This window comes from Pleurodeles waltl, unplaced genomic scaffold (genome assembly GCF_031143425.1).
Source record: "Pleurodeles waltl isolate 20211129_DDA unplaced genomic scaffold, aPleWal1.hap1.20221129 scaffold_39, whole genome shotgun sequence".
In the NCBI taxonomy this organism is placed as follows: Eukaryota; Metazoa; Chordata; class Amphibia; order Caudata; family Salamandridae; genus Pleurodeles; species Pleurodeles waltl.
Window position 1 is genome coordinate 340,125 of NW_027150097.1, and position 15,802 is coordinate 355,926.

Below are 15,802 nucleotides of genomic sequence, written 5' to 3' on the forward strand. Positions count from 1 at the left end.
GAATCCAGCAATCTGAGTTCCAATATCGGTAGGACCTGGAATGTTTGTAATAATACTTTTGTTTAAATTTATTGCAGGTCTTGAGCAGGAAACCATTTGTATCTCTGACATAACCCGTCTCTTCCTCTTTTCATTCCCCTCGTGGTTTCTGCGGTTTGGGGGCATCTATGCATTATTCTATAGGCGTTGCTGGGGACACTTGATGCTACACACAGGTGTTGTCTACGTCCTGTGTCTGTGTGGACACCTCTCTACTCTGGCTACACAACTGTAAGATGCACAGTGTGGACCTGACTCCACTTGGCCTTCACACCGGATAACTTACAAGGAGAGAGAAACTTACGGAAATGTACGGTGTGAAAGAACGACTTTACCAAAGTGTTAATGTATGAAATTGCCCTTTGCTTTTTTTTTGTGAGTTGCAAATGGTAACATTTGACTAAAGCAAGTACCCAAAATTAAACAGTTTTCAGCTGGACTCATATAACTTGCATTTGCAGTGGAAGATCTGCCTGGAGCAGTATATGAGTGTGAAAAGGTCTCTAGTTTTGTTTTGAAATACCAGAGACTTCGGCGCTCTCCACCAGTCTCCTTCGACATCACATCCTGATGCTGAACAGTATTAGCACATAAATGAATAAAAAACTGGCTGACGTGTACATGCACATGTGTGCATATGTACCACGGTGCTATAGTCTGATGACATATATGTGCCAGTCTGTGGGGTCAAAGGGCAGTCAGAAGTTACTGGGCCACAGTTGTATCAACGAGGACTGTGTACTTCCTGTGCCCTGGGGCATTCGTACTCTGGTCCCTCAAACTAGGGTGGAAGCCCCCCTTTAGCACATGACTCTCAGAATAACAAGTCAGAGCAGACATTAGTGTAACTGGGTACTCACACTTGTGAAAGGCACAAGTGCAAGTAGTGAACTGCAACCTGACCTCACAGCATACACTTTAGACATCCTTTGTAAACACACACACATATTTTCAGTCTAACTTGTTTACATTTTACATCAATAAATATGGTAATATTTGTACTTGAAATGTTTAATTTGCCTACCTTTGGCGCATATTCCTAGTACCTTATATTTGAACTTTTCTCCATTCGGGTGTATACAATTGGTATAATGTCAGAAAGGGAGAAGACGACCGAGAATGCCTAAGAATGTGCGCTTACATGCTTTTAAGAACATATGTCTGGTGTTGTGACAAAACAGCAGTGACCACTTCAGCTCAGCACTTGCTTCTTCCTCTGCTGTCCCAAAATATTGTGGAATTACTAGTCTCTGCGCCTCTGACAAGGCTGCTGACATCCGATTGATGATTTGTAGCCTTGTGGGCTGTGAGTGCTTTGGCTGTGCTGCCCCCTGGCAGTCACTCTGTGAAGATGCAGGTACCTGGGAACAACACAGACTACTTCTGAGCTGTTCTTCTCTGTTTGAACCAATCCAGTGTCAGGACTGGAGTCGGTGCTGTTAGTAGATAGAGAAGGAGTATAACTTGAGCCCCAGGAGGGCAGCCTGGAGCCTGTGACAGGTGCAGGGGAGTGTCGTCAAGGAAGCAGCTGGAAGATAACTGGAGAGGGGTCTGTGGGGCCATCAGTCTGGTGAGGAAACCCAGGAGTGTCCTACGGATGGGGCGTGGCTTTGTCTAGCTCAAGGGGAGGGGTTAGTAATAGTGAATGCAGGGACTGCTGCTGTCCTCCGTGTCCTGGGCTCTGTGTAGGTGTAGAAGCTCTAAGGTTGTAAATAATGAGACCTGACAGGTTGTGGCAGAAATGATGACTTCTGGTCATTCCTTCTCTTTTGTCAGAAGTGAAGTGTCTGTTACCCCAATTGATTGTGTACTACTGAGAAGAAGAATATAACTCTCAGTGTACGGAATGCAGTGTGACCTAGGAGACACCTCACATACACTGAGCTGTATGATGAGTTCACAGTTCCCATATGGTCTAGCGGTTAGGATTCCTGGTTTTCACCCAGGCGGCCCGGGTTCAACTCCCGGTATGGGAACTCAATTTTTGTTTTTTCACTACTCAGACATTTTAATCTTTCTCAGTTTTTTTCTATAAACCTAAATGCACCTAAAGTCTTAATAAATGTCACTTGCTTTGTCTTCTGCTTCCATCTAATGCCGTCAGAGGTTTACACCGACCCCCAGATCTACTGCCCTCTCTCCCCAGCTCTTGACCTGTACATTAATACTATGAAGGGTTATTCCTTGTTTTTCTTTTATTGCACAACAAAAAGTACAGATTATATAAAGAGACCGGGGCACAGAGAAGAAGGCAGCAATTGACTGTGGTCCCACCATGGGAAATTCGCATTTTATTACCTGCCCCTTCCATACTGTGGGTTCATCATTTGTTTTATGACATGATTTCCCTGCTGTGTTGTATCTAGTATAAGACTTGAGTACTTTATGTGTTTTATATCATCTGTGATATTGCAGCTGTTGTTTGCAGTGTCCACATTTTGCAACCAGTGTGCTTTGTACCCTCACTGCTGCTCTCTCAGAGAGGGTAGGCTGAACACTACCGGTAGTATCAGACACCAGAGATGCCTCCTGTACCTGGAATAAAACTCTGCTTCTTTGTAAGAAATACAGGGGTGAAGATCTGCTGCATTCACAGTGACCCACTGACTCTTTTACAAAGGTTCCCAGCCGTGCAAAGACTCTTGGTGGTTAGTTAAGGGGCCATGCTAAATGGAGATTTCGAAGCATCAGACGAGACGTTTTCTTTGTTTCTGCATCAGCAAAAGTATATTTCTGTTTTTATGTTATTACTTGTGAAATACACATTTTAGTTGTGCTGTTGGATTTGTCATGTTTGATTTACAGTGTGAACGAATTCAAGCGATAGACAGTAGGTGGTGACTAACACTGCTTCCGGACTCCTAGGGTTGAGGATCGTGGACGTTGGTTCCATCGTGTAATGATTAGCACTCTGGACTCTGAATCCAGCAATCTGAGTTCCAATATCGGTAGGACCCGGAATGTTTGTAATAATACTTTTGTTTAAATTTATTGCAGGTCTTGAGCAGGAAACCATTTGTATCTCTGACATAACCCGTCTCTTCCTCTTTTCATTCCCCTCGTGGTTTCTGCGGTTTGGGGGCATCTATACATTATTCTATAGGCGTTGCTGGGGACACTTGATGCTACACACAGGTGTTGTCTACGTCCTGTGTCTGTGTGGACACCTCTCTACTCTGGCTACACAACTGTAAGATGCACAGTGTGGACCTGACTCCACTTGGCCTTCACACCGGATAACTTACAAGGAGAGAGAAACTTACGGAAATGTACGGTGTGAAAGAATGACTTTACCAAAGTGTTAATGTATGAAATTGCCCTTTGCTTTTTTTTTGTGAGTTGCAAATGGTAACATTTGACTAAAGCAAGTACCCAAAATTAAACAGTTTTCAGCTGGACTCATATAACTTGCATTTGCAGTGGAAGATCTGCCTGGAGCAGTATATGAGTGTGAAAAGGTCTCTAGTTTTGTCTTGAAATACCAGAGACTTCGGCGCTCTCTACCAGTCTCCTTCGACATCACATCCTGATGCTGAACAGTATTAGCACATAAATGAATAAAAAACTGGCTGACGTGTACATGCACATGTGTGCATATGTACCACGGTGCTATAGTCTGATGACATATATGTGCCAGTCTGTGGGGTCAAAGGGCAGTCAGAAGTTACTGGGCCACAGTTGTATCAATGAGGACTGTGTACTTCCTGTGCCCTGGGGCATTCGTACTCTGGTCCCTCAAACTAGGGTGGAAGCCCCCCTTTAGCACAAGACTCTCAGAATAACAAGTCAGAGCAGACATTAGTGTAACTAGGTACTCATGCTTGTGAAAGGCACAAGTGCAAGTAGTGAACTGCAACCTGACCTCACAGCATACACTTTAGACATCCTTTGTAAACTCACACACATATTTTCAGTCTAACTTGTTTACATTTTACATCAATAGATATGGTAATATTTGTACTTGAAATGTTTAATTTGCCTACCTTTGGCGCATATTCCTAGTACCTTATATTTTAACTTTTCTCCATTCGGGTGTATACAATTGGTATAATGTCAGAAAGGGAGAAGACGACCGAGAATGCCTAAGAATGTGCGCTTACATGCTTTTAAGAACATATGTCTGGTGTTGTGACAAAACAGCAGTGACCACTTCAGCTCAGCACTTGCTTCTTCCTCTGCTGTCCCAAAATATTGTGGAATTACTAGTCTCTGCGCCTCTGACAAGGCTGCTGACATCCGATTGATGATTTGTACCCTTGTGGGCTGTGAGTGCTTTGGCTGTGCTGCCCCCTGGCAGTCACTCTGTGAAGATGCAGGTACCTGGGAACAACACAGACTACTTCTGAGCTGTTTCTTCTCTGTTTGAACCAATCCAGTGTCAGGACTGGAGTCGGTGCTGTTAGTAGATAGAGAAGGAGTATAACTCGAGCCCCAGGAGGGCAGCCTGGAGCCTGTGACAGGTGCAGGGGAGTGTCGTCAAGGAAGCAGCTGGAAGATAACTGGAGAGGGGTCTGTGGGGCCATCAGTCTGGTGAGGAAACCCAGGAGTGTCCTACGGATGGGGCGTGGCTTTGTCTGGCTCAAGGGGAGGGGTTAGTAATATTGAATGCAGGGACTGCTGCTGTCCTCCGTGTCCTGGGCTCTGTGTAGGTGTAGAAGCTCTAAGGTTGTAAATAATGAGACCTGCTGTTTGTGGCAGAAATGATGACTTCTGGTCATTCCTTCTCTTTTGTCAGAAGAGAAGTGTCTGTTACCCCAATTGATTGTGTACTACTGAGAAGAAGAATATAACTCTCAGTGTACGGAATGCAGTGTGACCTAGGAGACACCTCACATACACTGAGCTGTATGATGAGTTCTCAGTTCCCATATGGTCTAGCGGTTAGGGTTCCTGGTTTTCACCCAGGCGGCCCGGGTTCAACTCCCGGTATGGGAACTCCATTTTTTTTTTTTTCACTACTCAGACATTTTAATCTTTCTCAGTTTTTTTCTATAAACCTAAATGCACCTAAAATGCACATAAATGTCACTTGCTTTGTCTTCTGCTTCCATCTAATGCCGTCAGAGGTTTACACCGACCCCCAGATATACTGCCCTCTCTCCCCAGCCCTTGACCTGTACATTAATACTATGAAGGGTTATTCCTTGTTTTACTTTTATTGCACAACAAAAAGTACAGATTATATAAAGAGACCGGGGCACAGAGAAGAAGGCAGCAATTGACTGTGGTCCCACCATGGGAAATTCGCATTTTATTACCTGCCCCTTCCATACTGTGGGTTCATCATTTGTTTTATGACATGATTTCCCTGCTGTGTTGTATCTAGTATAAGACTTGAGTACTTTATGTGTTTTATATCATCTGTGATATTGCAGCTGTTGTTTGCAGTGTCCACATTTTGCAACCAGTGTGCTTTGTACCCTCACTGCTGCTCTCTCAGAGAGGGTAGGCTGAACACTACCGGTAGTATCACACACCAGAGATGCCTCCTGTACCTGGAATAAAACTCTGCTTCTTTGTAAGAAATACAGGGGTGAAGATCTGCTGCATTCACAGTGACCCACTGACTCTTTTACAAAGGTTCCCAGCCGTGCAAAGACTCTTGGTGGTTAGTTAAGGGGCCATGCTAAATGGAGATTTCGAAGCATCAGACGAATCGTTTTCTTTGTTTCTGCATCAGCAAAAGTATATTTCTGTTTTTATGTTATTACTTGTGAAATACACATTTTAGTTGTGCTGTTGGATTTGTCATGTTTGATTTACAGTGTGAACGAATTCAAGCGATAGACAGTAGGTGGTGACTGACACTGCTTCAGGACTCCTAGGGTTGAGGATCGTGGACGTTGGTTCCATCGTGTAATGATTAGCACTCTGGACTCTGAATCCAGCAATCTGAGTTCCAATATCGGTAGGACCTGGAATGTTTGTAATAATACTTTTGTTTAAATTTATTGCAGGTCTTGAGCAGGAAACCATTTGTATCTCTGACATAACCCGTCTCTTCCTCTTTTCATTCCCCTCGTGGTTTCTGCGGTTTGGGGGCATCTATGCATTATTCTATAGGCGTTGCTGGGGACACTTGATGCTACACACAGGTGTTGTCTACGTCCTGTGTCTGTGTGGACACCTCTCTACTCTGGCTACACAACTGTAAGATGCACAGTGTGGACCTGACTCCACTTGGCCTTCACACCGGATAACTTACAAGGAGAGAGAAACTTACGGAAATGTACGGTGTGAAAGAACGACTTTACCAAAGTGTTAATGTATGAAATTGCCCTTTGCTTTTTTTTTGTGAGTTGCAAATGGTAACATTTGACTAAAGCAAGTACCCAAAATTAAACAGTTTTCAGCTGGACTCATATAACTTGCATTTGCAGTGGAAGATCTGCCTGGAGCAGTATATGAGTGTGAAAAGGTCTCTAGTTTTGTTTTGAAATACCAGAGACTTCGGCGCTCTCCACCAGTCTCCTTCGACATCACATCCTGATGCTGAACAGTATTAGCACATAAATGAATAAAAAACTGGCTGACGTGTACATGCACATGTGTGCATATGTACCACGGTGCTATAGTCTGATGACATATATGTGCCAGTCTGTGGGGTCAAAGGGCAGTCAGAAGTTACTGGGCCACAGTTGTATCAACGAGGACTGTGTACTTCCTGTGCCCTGGGGCATTCGTACTCTGGTCCCTCAAACTAGGGTGGAAGCCCCCCTTTAGCACATGACTCTCAGAATAACAAGTCAGAGCAGACATTAGTGTAACTGGGTACTCACACTTGTGAAAGGCACAAGTGCAAGTAGTGAACTGCAACCTGACCTCACAGCATACACTTTAGACATCCTTTGTAAACACACACACATATTTTCAGTCTAACTTGTTTACATTTTACATCAATAAATATGGTAATATTTGTACTTGAAATGTTTAATTTGCCTACCTTTGGCGCATATTCCTAGTACCTTATATTTGAACTTTTCTCCATTCGGGTGTATACAATTGGTATAATGTCAGAAAGGGAGAAGACGACCGAGAATGCCTAAGAATGTGCGCTTACATGCTTTTAAGAACATATGTCTGGTGTTGTGACAAAACAGCAGTGACCACTTCAGCTCAGCACTTGCTTCTTCCTCTGCTGTCCCAAAATATTGTGGAATTACTAGTCTCTGCGCCTCTGACAAGGCTGCTGACATCCGATTGATGATTTGTAGCCTTGTGGGCTGTGAGTGCTTTGGCTGTGCTGCCCCCTGGCAGTCACTCTGTGAAGATGCAGGTACCTGGGAACAACACAGACTACTTCTGAGCTGTTCTTCTCTGTTTGAACCAATCCAGTGTCAGGACTGGAGTCGGTGCTGTTAGTAGATAGAGAAGGAGTATAACTTGAGCCCCAGGAGGGCAGCCTGGAGCATGTGACAGGTGCAGGGGAGTGTTGTCAAGGAAGCAGCTGGAAGATAACTGGAGAGGGGTCTGTGGGGCCATCAGTCTGGTGAGGAAACCCAGGAGTGTCCTACGGATGGGCCGTGGCTTTGTCTGGTTCAAGGGGAGGGGTTAGTAATAGTGAATGCAGGGACTGCTGCTGTCCTCCGTGTCCTGGGCTCTGTGTAGGTGTAGAAGCTCTAAGGTTGTAAATAATGAGACCTGACAGGTTGTGGCAGAAATGATGACTTCTGGTCATTCCTTCTCTTTTGTCAGAAGTGAAGTGTCTGTTACCCCAATTGATTGTGTACTACTGAGAAGAAGAATATATCTCTCAGTGTACGGAATGCAGTGTGACCTAGGAGACACCTCACATACACTGAGCTGTATGATGAGTTCACAGTTCCCATATGGTCTAGCGGTTAGGATTCCTGGTTTTCACCCAGGCGGCCCGGGTTCAACTCCCGGTATGGGAACTCAATTTTTGTTTTTTCACTACTCAGACATTTTAATCTTTCTCAGTTTTTTTCTATAAACCTAAATGCACCTAAAGTCTTAATAAATGTCACTTGCTTTGTCTTCTGCTTCCATCTAATGCCGTCAGAGGTTTACACCGACCCCCAGATCTACTGCCCTCTCTCCCCAGCTCTTGACCTGTACATTAATACTATGAAGGGTTATTCCTTGTTTTTCTTTTATTGCACAACAAAAAGTACAGATTATATAAAGAGACCGGGGCACAGAGAAGAAGGCAGCAATTGACTGTGGTCCCACCATGGGAAATTCGCATTTTATTACCTGCCCCTTCCATACTGTGGGTTCATCATTTGTTTTATGACATGATTTCCCTGCTGTGTTGTATCTAGTATAAGACTTGAGTACTTTATGTGTTTTATATCATCTGTGATATTGCAGCTGTTGTTTGCAGTGTCCACATTTTGCAACCAGTGTGCTTTGTACCCTCACTGCTGCTCTCTCAGAGAGGGTAGGCTGAACACTACCGGTAGTATCAGACACCAGAGATGCCTCCTGTACCTGGAATAAAACTCTGCTTCTTTGTAAGAAATACAGAGGTGAAGATCTGCTGCATTCACAGTGACCCACTGACGCTTTTACAAAGGTTCCCAGCCGTGCAAAGACTCTTGGTGGTTAGTTAAGGGGCCATGTTAAATGCAGATTTCGAAGCATCAGACGAGACGTTTTCTTTGTTTCTGCATCAGCAAAAGTATATTTCTGTTTTTATGTTATTACTTGTGAAATACACATTTTAGTTGTGCTGTTGGATTTGTCATGTTTGATTTACAGTGTGAACGAATTCAAGCGATAGACAGTAGGTGGTGACTAACACTGCTTCAGGACTCCTAGGGTTGAGGATCGTGGACGTTGGTTCCATTGTGTAATGATTAGCACTCTGGACTCTGAATCCAGCAATCTGAGTTCCAATATCGGTAGGACCTGGAATGTTTGTAATAATACTTTTGTTTAAATTTATTGCAGGTCTTGAGCAGGAAACCATTTGTATCTCTGACATAACCCGTCTCTTCCTCTTTTCATTCCCCTCGTGGTTTCTGCGGTTTGGGGGCATCTATACATTATTCTATAGGCGTTGCTGGGGACACTTGATGCTACACACAGGTGTTGTCTACGTCCTGTGTCTGTGTGGACACCTCTCTACTCTGGCTACACAACTGTAAGATGCACAGTGTGGACCTGACTCCACTTGGCCTTCACACCGGATAACTTACAAGGAGAGAGAAACTTACGGAAATGTACGGTGTGAAAGAACGACTTTACCAAAGTGTTAATGTATGAAATTGCCCTTTGCTTTTTTTTTGTGAGTTGCAAATGGTAACATTTGACTAAAGCAAGTACCCAAAATTAAACAGTTTTCAGCTGGACTCATATAACTTGCATTTGCAGTGGAAGATCTGCCTGGAGCAGTATATGAGTGTGAAAAGGTCTCTAGTTTTGTCTTGAAATACCAGAGACTTCGGCGCTCTCTACCAGTCTCCTTCGACATCACATCCTGATGCTGAACAGTATTAGCACATAAATGAATAAAAAACTGGCTGACGTGTACATGCACATGTGTGCATATGTACCACGGTGCTATAGTCTGATGACATATATGTGCCAGTCTGTGGGGTCAAAGGGCAGTCAGAAGTTACTGGGCCACAGTTGTATCAATGAGGACTGTGTACTTCCTGTGCCCTGGGGCATTCGTACTCTGGTCCCTCAAACTAGGGTGGAAGCCCCCCTTTAGCACAAGACTCTCAGAATAACAAGTCAGAGCAGACATTAGTGTAACTAGGTACTCATGCTTGTGAAAGGCACAAATGCAAGTAGTGAACTGCAACCTGACCTCACAGCATACACTTTAGACATCCTTTGTAAACACACACACATATTTTCAGTCTAACTTGTTTACATTTTACATCAATAAATATGGTAATATTTGTACTTGAAATGTTTAATTTGCCTACCTTTGGCGCATATTCCTAGTACCTTATATTTGAACTTTTCTCCATTCGGGTGTATACAATTGGTATAATGTCAGAAAGGGAGAAGACGACCGAGAATGCCTAAGAATGTGCGCTTACATGCTTTTAAGTACATATGTCTTTTGTTGTGACAAAACAGCAGTGACCACTTCAGCTCAGCACTTGCTTCTTCCTCTGCTGTCCCAAAATATTGTGGAATTACTAGTCTCTGCGCCTCTGACAAGGCTGCTGACATCCGATTGATGATTTGTACCCTTGTGGGCTGTGAGTGCTTTGGCTGTGCTGCCCCCTGGCAGTCACTCTGTGAAGATGCAGGTACCTGGGAACAACACAGACTACTTCTGAGCTGTTTCTTCTCTGTTTGAACCAATCCAGTGTCAGGACTGGAGTCGGTGCTGTTAGTAGATAGAGAAGGAGTATAACTCGAGCCCCAGGAGGGCAGCCTGGAGCCTGTGACAGGTGCAGGGGAGTGTCGTCAAGGAAGCAGCTGGAAGATAACTGGAGAGGGGTCTGTGGGGCCATCAGTCTGGTGAGGAAACCCAGGAGTGTCCTACGGATGGGGCGTGGCTTTGTCTGGCTCAAGGGGAGGGGTTAGTAATAGTGAATGCAGGGACTGCTGCTGTCCTCCGTGTCCTGGGCTCTGTGTATGTGTAGAAGCTCTAAGGTTGTAAATAATGAGACCTGACAGGTTGTGGCAGAAATGATGACTTCTGGTCATTCCTTCTCTTTTGTCAGAAGTGAAGTGTCTGTTACCCCAATTGATTGTGTACTACTGAGAAGAAGAATATAACTCTCAGTGTACGGAATGCAGTGTGACCTAGGAGACACCTCACATACACTGAGCTGTATGATGTGTTCACAGTTCCCATATGGTCTAGCGGTTAGGATTCCTGGTTTTCTCCCAGGCGGCCCGGGTTCAACTCCCGGTATGGGAACTCAATTTTTGTTTTTTCACTACTCAGACATTTTAATCTTTCTCAGTTTTTTTCTATAAACCTAAATGCACCTAAAGTCTCAATAAATGTCACTTGCTTTGTCTTCTGCTTCCATCTAATGCCGTCAGAGGTTTACACCGACCCCCAGATCTACTGCCCTCTCTCCCCAGCCCTTGACCTGTACATTAATACTATGAAGGGTTATTCCTTGTTTTTCTTTTATTGCACAACAAAAAGTACAGATTATATAAAGAGACCGGGGCACAGAGAAGAAGGCAGCAATTGACTGTGGTCCCACCATGGGAAATTCGCATTTTATTACCTGCCCCTTCCATACTGTGGGTTCATCATTTGTTTTATGACATGATTTCCCTGCTGTGTTGTATCTAGTATAAGACTTGAGTACTTTATGTGTTTTATATCATCTGTGATATTGCAGCTGTTGTTTGCAGTGTCCACATTTTGCAACCAGTGTGCTTTGTACCCTCACTGCTGCTCTCTCAGAGAGGGTAGGCTGAACACTACCGGTAGTATCAGACACCAGAGATGCCTCCTGTACCTGGAATAAAACTCTGCTTCTTTGTAAGAAATACAGGGGTGAAGATCTGCTGCATTCACAGTGACCCACTGACTCTTTTACAAAGGTTCCCAGCCGTGCAAAGACTCTTGGTGGTTAGTTAAGGGGCCATGCTAAATGGAGATTTCGAAGCATCAGACGAGACGTTTTCTTTGTTTCTGCATCAGCAAAAGTATATTTCTGTTTTTATGTTATTACTTGTGAAATACACATTTTAGTTGTGCTGTTGGATTTGTCATGTTTGATTTACAGTGTGAACGAATTCAAGCGATAGACAGTAGGTGGTGACTAACACTGCTTCAGGACTCCTAGGGTTGAGGATCGTGGACGTTGGTTCCATCGTGTAATGATTAGCACTCTGGACTCTGAATCCAGCAATCTGAGTTCCAATATCGGTAGGACCTGGAATGTTTGTAATAATACTTTTGTTTAAATTTATTGCAGGTCTTGAGCAGGAAACCATTTGTATCTCTGACATAACCCGTCTCTTCCTCTTTTCATTCCCCTCGTGGTTTCTGCGGTTTGGGGGCATCTATACATTATTCTATAGGCGTTGCTGGGGACACTTGATGCTACACACAGGTGTTGTCTACGTCCTGTGTCTGTGTGGACACCTCTCTACTCTGGCTACACAACTGTAAGATGCACAGTGTGGACCTGACTCCACTTGGCCTTCACACCGGATAACTTACAAGGAGAGAGAAACTTACGGAAATGTACGGTGTGAAAGAACGACTTTACCAAAGTGTTAATGTATGAAATTGCCCTTTGCTTTTTTTTTGTGAGTTGCAAATGGTAACATTTGACTAAAGCAAGTACCCAAAATTAAACAGTTTTCAGCTGGACTCATATAACTTGCATTTGCAGTGGAAGATCTGCCTGGAGCAGTATATGAGTGTGAAAAGGTCTCTAGTTTTGTCTTGAAATACCAGAGACTTCGGCGCTCTCTACCAGTCTCCTTCGACATCACATCCTGATGCTGAACAGTATTAGCACATAAATGAATAAAAAACTGGCTGACGTGTACATGCACATGTGTGCATATGTACCACGGTGCTATAGTCTGATGACATATATGTGCCAGTCTGTGGGGTCAAAGGGCAGTCAGAAGTTACTGGGCCACAGTTGTATCAATGAGGACTGTGTACTTCCTGTGCCCTGGGGCATTCGTACTCTGGTCCCTCAAACTAGGGTGGAAGCCCCCCTTTAGCACATGACTCTCAGAATAACAAGTTAGAGCAGACATTAGTGTAACTGGGTACTCATGCTTGTGAAAGGCACAAGTGCAAGTAGTGAACTGCAACCTGACCTCACAGCATACACTTTAGACATCCTTTGTAAACACACACACATATTTTCAGTCTAACTTGTTTACATTTTACATCAATAAATATGGTAATATTTGTACTTGAAATGTTTAATTTGCCTACCTTTGGCGCATATTCCTAGTACCTTATATTTTAACTATTCTCCATTCGGGTGTATACAATTGGTATAATGTCAGAAAGGGAGAAGACGACCGAGAATGCCTAAGAATGTGCGCTTACATGCTTTTAAGAACATATGTCTGGTGTTGTGACAAAACAGCAGTGACCACTTCAGCTCAGCACTTGCTTCTTCCTCTGCTGTCCCAAAATATTGTGGAATTACCAGTCTCTGCGCCTCTGACAAGGCTGCTGACATCCGAATGATGATTTGTACCCTTGTGGGCTGTGAGTGCTTTGGCTGTGCTGCCCCCTGGCAGTCACTCTGAGAAGATGCAGGTACCTGGGAACAACACAGACTACTTCTGAGCTGTTTCTTCTCTGTTTGAACCAATCCAGTGTCAGGACTGGAGTCGGTGCTGTTAGTAGATAGAGAAGGAGTATAACTCGAGCCCCAGGAGGGCAGCCTGGAGCCTGTGACAGGTGCAGGGGAGTGTCGTCAAGGAAGCAGCTGGAAGATAACTGGAGAGGGGTCTGTGGGGCCATCAGTCTGGTGAGGAAACCCAGGAGTGTCCTACGGATGGGGCGTGGCTTTGTCTGGCTCAAGGGGAGGGATTAGTAATATTGAATGCAGGGACTGCTGCTGTCCTCCGTGTCCTGGGCTCTGTGTAGGTGTAGAAGCTCTAAGGTTGTAAATAATGAGACCTGACAGGTTGTGGCAGAAATGATGACTTCTGGTCATTCCTTCTCTTTTGTCAGAAGAGAAGTGTCTGTTACCCCAATTGATTGTGTACTACTGAGAAGAAGAATATAACTCTCAGTGTACGGAATGCAGTGTGACCTAGGAGACACCTCACATACACTGAGCTGTATGATGAGTTCACAGTTCCCATATGGTCTAGCGGTTAGGGTTCCTGGTTTTCACCCAGGCGGCCCGGGTTCAACTCCCGGTATGGGAACACCATTTTTTTTTTTTCACTACTCAGACATTTTAATCTTTCTCAGTTTTTTTCAATAAACCTAAATGCACCTAAAATGCACATAAATGTCACTTGCTTTGTCTTCTGCTTCCATCTAATGCCGTCAGAGGTTTACACCGACCCCCAGATCTACTGCCCTCTCTCCCCAGCCCTTGACCTGTACATTAATACTATGAAGGGTTATTCCTTGTTTTACTTTTATTGCACAACAAAAAGTACAGATTATATAAAGAGACCGGGGCACAGAGAAGAAGGCAGCAATTGACTGTGGTCCCACCATGGGAAATTCGCATTTTATTACCTGCCCCTTCCATACTGTGGGTTCATCATTTGTTTTATGACATGATTTCCCTGCTGTGTTGTATCTAGTATAAGACTTGAGTACTTTATGTGTTTTATATCATCTGTGATATTGCAGCTGTTGTTTGCAGTGTCCACATTTTGCAACCAGTGTGCTTTGTACCCTCACTGCTGCTCTCTCAGAGAGGGTAGGCTGAACACTACCGGTAGTATCAGACACCAGAGATGCCTCCTGTACCTGGAATAAAACTCTGCTTCTTTGTAAGAAATACAGGGGTGAAGATCTGCTGCATTCACAGTGACCCACTGACTCTTTTACAAAGGTTCCCAGCCGTGCAAAGACTCTTGGTGGTTAGTTAAGGGGCCATGCTAAATGGAGATTTCGAAGCATCAGACGAGTCGTTTTCTTTGTTTCTGCATCAGCAAAAGTATATTTCTGTTTTTATGTTATTACTTGTGAAATACACATTTTAGTTGTGCTGTTGGATTTGTCATGTTTGATTTACAGTGTGAACGAATTCAAGCGATAGACAGTAGGTGGTGACTGACACTGCTTCAGGACTCCTAGGGTTGAGGATCGTGGACGTTGGTTCCATCGTGTAATGATTAGCACTCTGGACTCTGAATCCAGCAATCTGAGTTCCAATATCGGTAGGACCTGGAATGTTTGTAATAATACTTTTGTTTAAATTTATTGCAGGTCTTGAGCAGGAAACCATTTGTATCTCTGACATAACCCGTCTCTTCCTCTTTTCATTCCCCTCGTGGTTTCTGCGGTTTGGGGGCATCTATGCATTATTCTATAGGCGTTGCTGGGGACACTTGATGCTACACACAGGTGTTGTCTACGTCCTGTGTCTGTGTGGACACCTCTCTACTCTGGCTACACAACTGTAAGATGCACAGTGTGGACCTGACTCCACTTGGCCTTCACACCGGATAACTTACAAGGAGAGAGAAACTTACGGAAATGTACGGTGTGAAAGAACGACTTTACCAAAGTGTTCATGTATGAAATTGCCCTTTGCTTTTTTTTTGTGAGTTGCAAATGGTAACATTTGACTAAAGCAAGTACCCAAAATTAAACAGTTTTCAGCTGGACTCATATAACTTGCATTTGCAGTGGAAGATCTGCCTGGAGCAGTATATGAGTGTGAAAAGGTCTCTAGTTTTGTTTTGAAATACCAGAGACTTCGGCGCTCTCCACCAGTCTCCTTCGACATCACATCCTGATGCTGAACAGTATTAGCACATAAATGAATAAAAAACTGGCTGACGTGTACATGCACATGTGTGCATATGTACCACGGTGCTATAGTCTGATGACATATATGTGCCAGTCTGTGGGGTCAAAGGGCAGTCAGAAGTTACTGGGCCACAGTTGTATCAACGAGGACTGTGTACTTCCTGTGCCCTGGGGCATTCGTACTCTGGTCCCTCAAACTAGGGTGGAAGCCCCCCTTTAGCACATGACTCTCAGAATAACAAGTCAGAGCAGACATTAGTGTAACTGGGTACTCACACTTGTGAAAGGCACAAGTGCAAGTAGTGAACTGCAACCTGACCTCACAGCATACACTTTAGACATCCTTTGTAAACACACACACATATTTTCAGTCTAACTTGT

At 44.1% G+C, this 15,802-nt stretch overlaps 5 non-coding genes across 5 annotated transcripts; all 5 read left to right on the forward strand.

Annotated features, from left to right (window-relative positions):
• The first annotated feature begins 1,943 nt into the window (after positions 1-1,943).
• Positions 1,944-2,015, forward strand: TRNAE-UUC (transfer RNA glutamic acid (anticodon UUC)). Its single transcript has one exon. It is a non-coding gene; the product is annotated as a tRNA-Glu (tRNA).
• Positions 2,016-4,902: 2,887 nt separating this feature from the next.
• Positions 4,903-4,974, forward strand: TRNAE-UUC (transfer RNA glutamic acid (anticodon UUC)). The gene has a single exon. It is a non-coding gene; the product is annotated as a tRNA-Glu (tRNA).
• Positions 4,975-7,862: 2,888 nt separating this feature from the next.
• Positions 7,863-7,934, forward strand: TRNAE-UUC (transfer RNA glutamic acid (anticodon UUC)). Its single transcript has one exon. It is a non-coding gene; the product is annotated as a tRNA-Glu (tRNA).
• A 2,888-nt stretch (positions 7,935-10,822) lies between these two features.
• TRNAE-UUC (transfer RNA glutamic acid (anticodon UUC)) lies at positions 10,823-10,894 on the forward strand. Its single transcript has one exon. It is a non-coding gene; the product is annotated as a tRNA-Glu (tRNA).
• A 2,888-nt stretch (positions 10,895-13,782) lies between these two features.
• Positions 13,783-13,854, forward strand: TRNAE-UUC (transfer RNA glutamic acid (anticodon UUC)). The gene has a single exon. It is a non-coding gene; the product is annotated as a tRNA-Glu (tRNA).
• Positions 13,855-15,802: the final 1,948 nt, after the last annotated feature.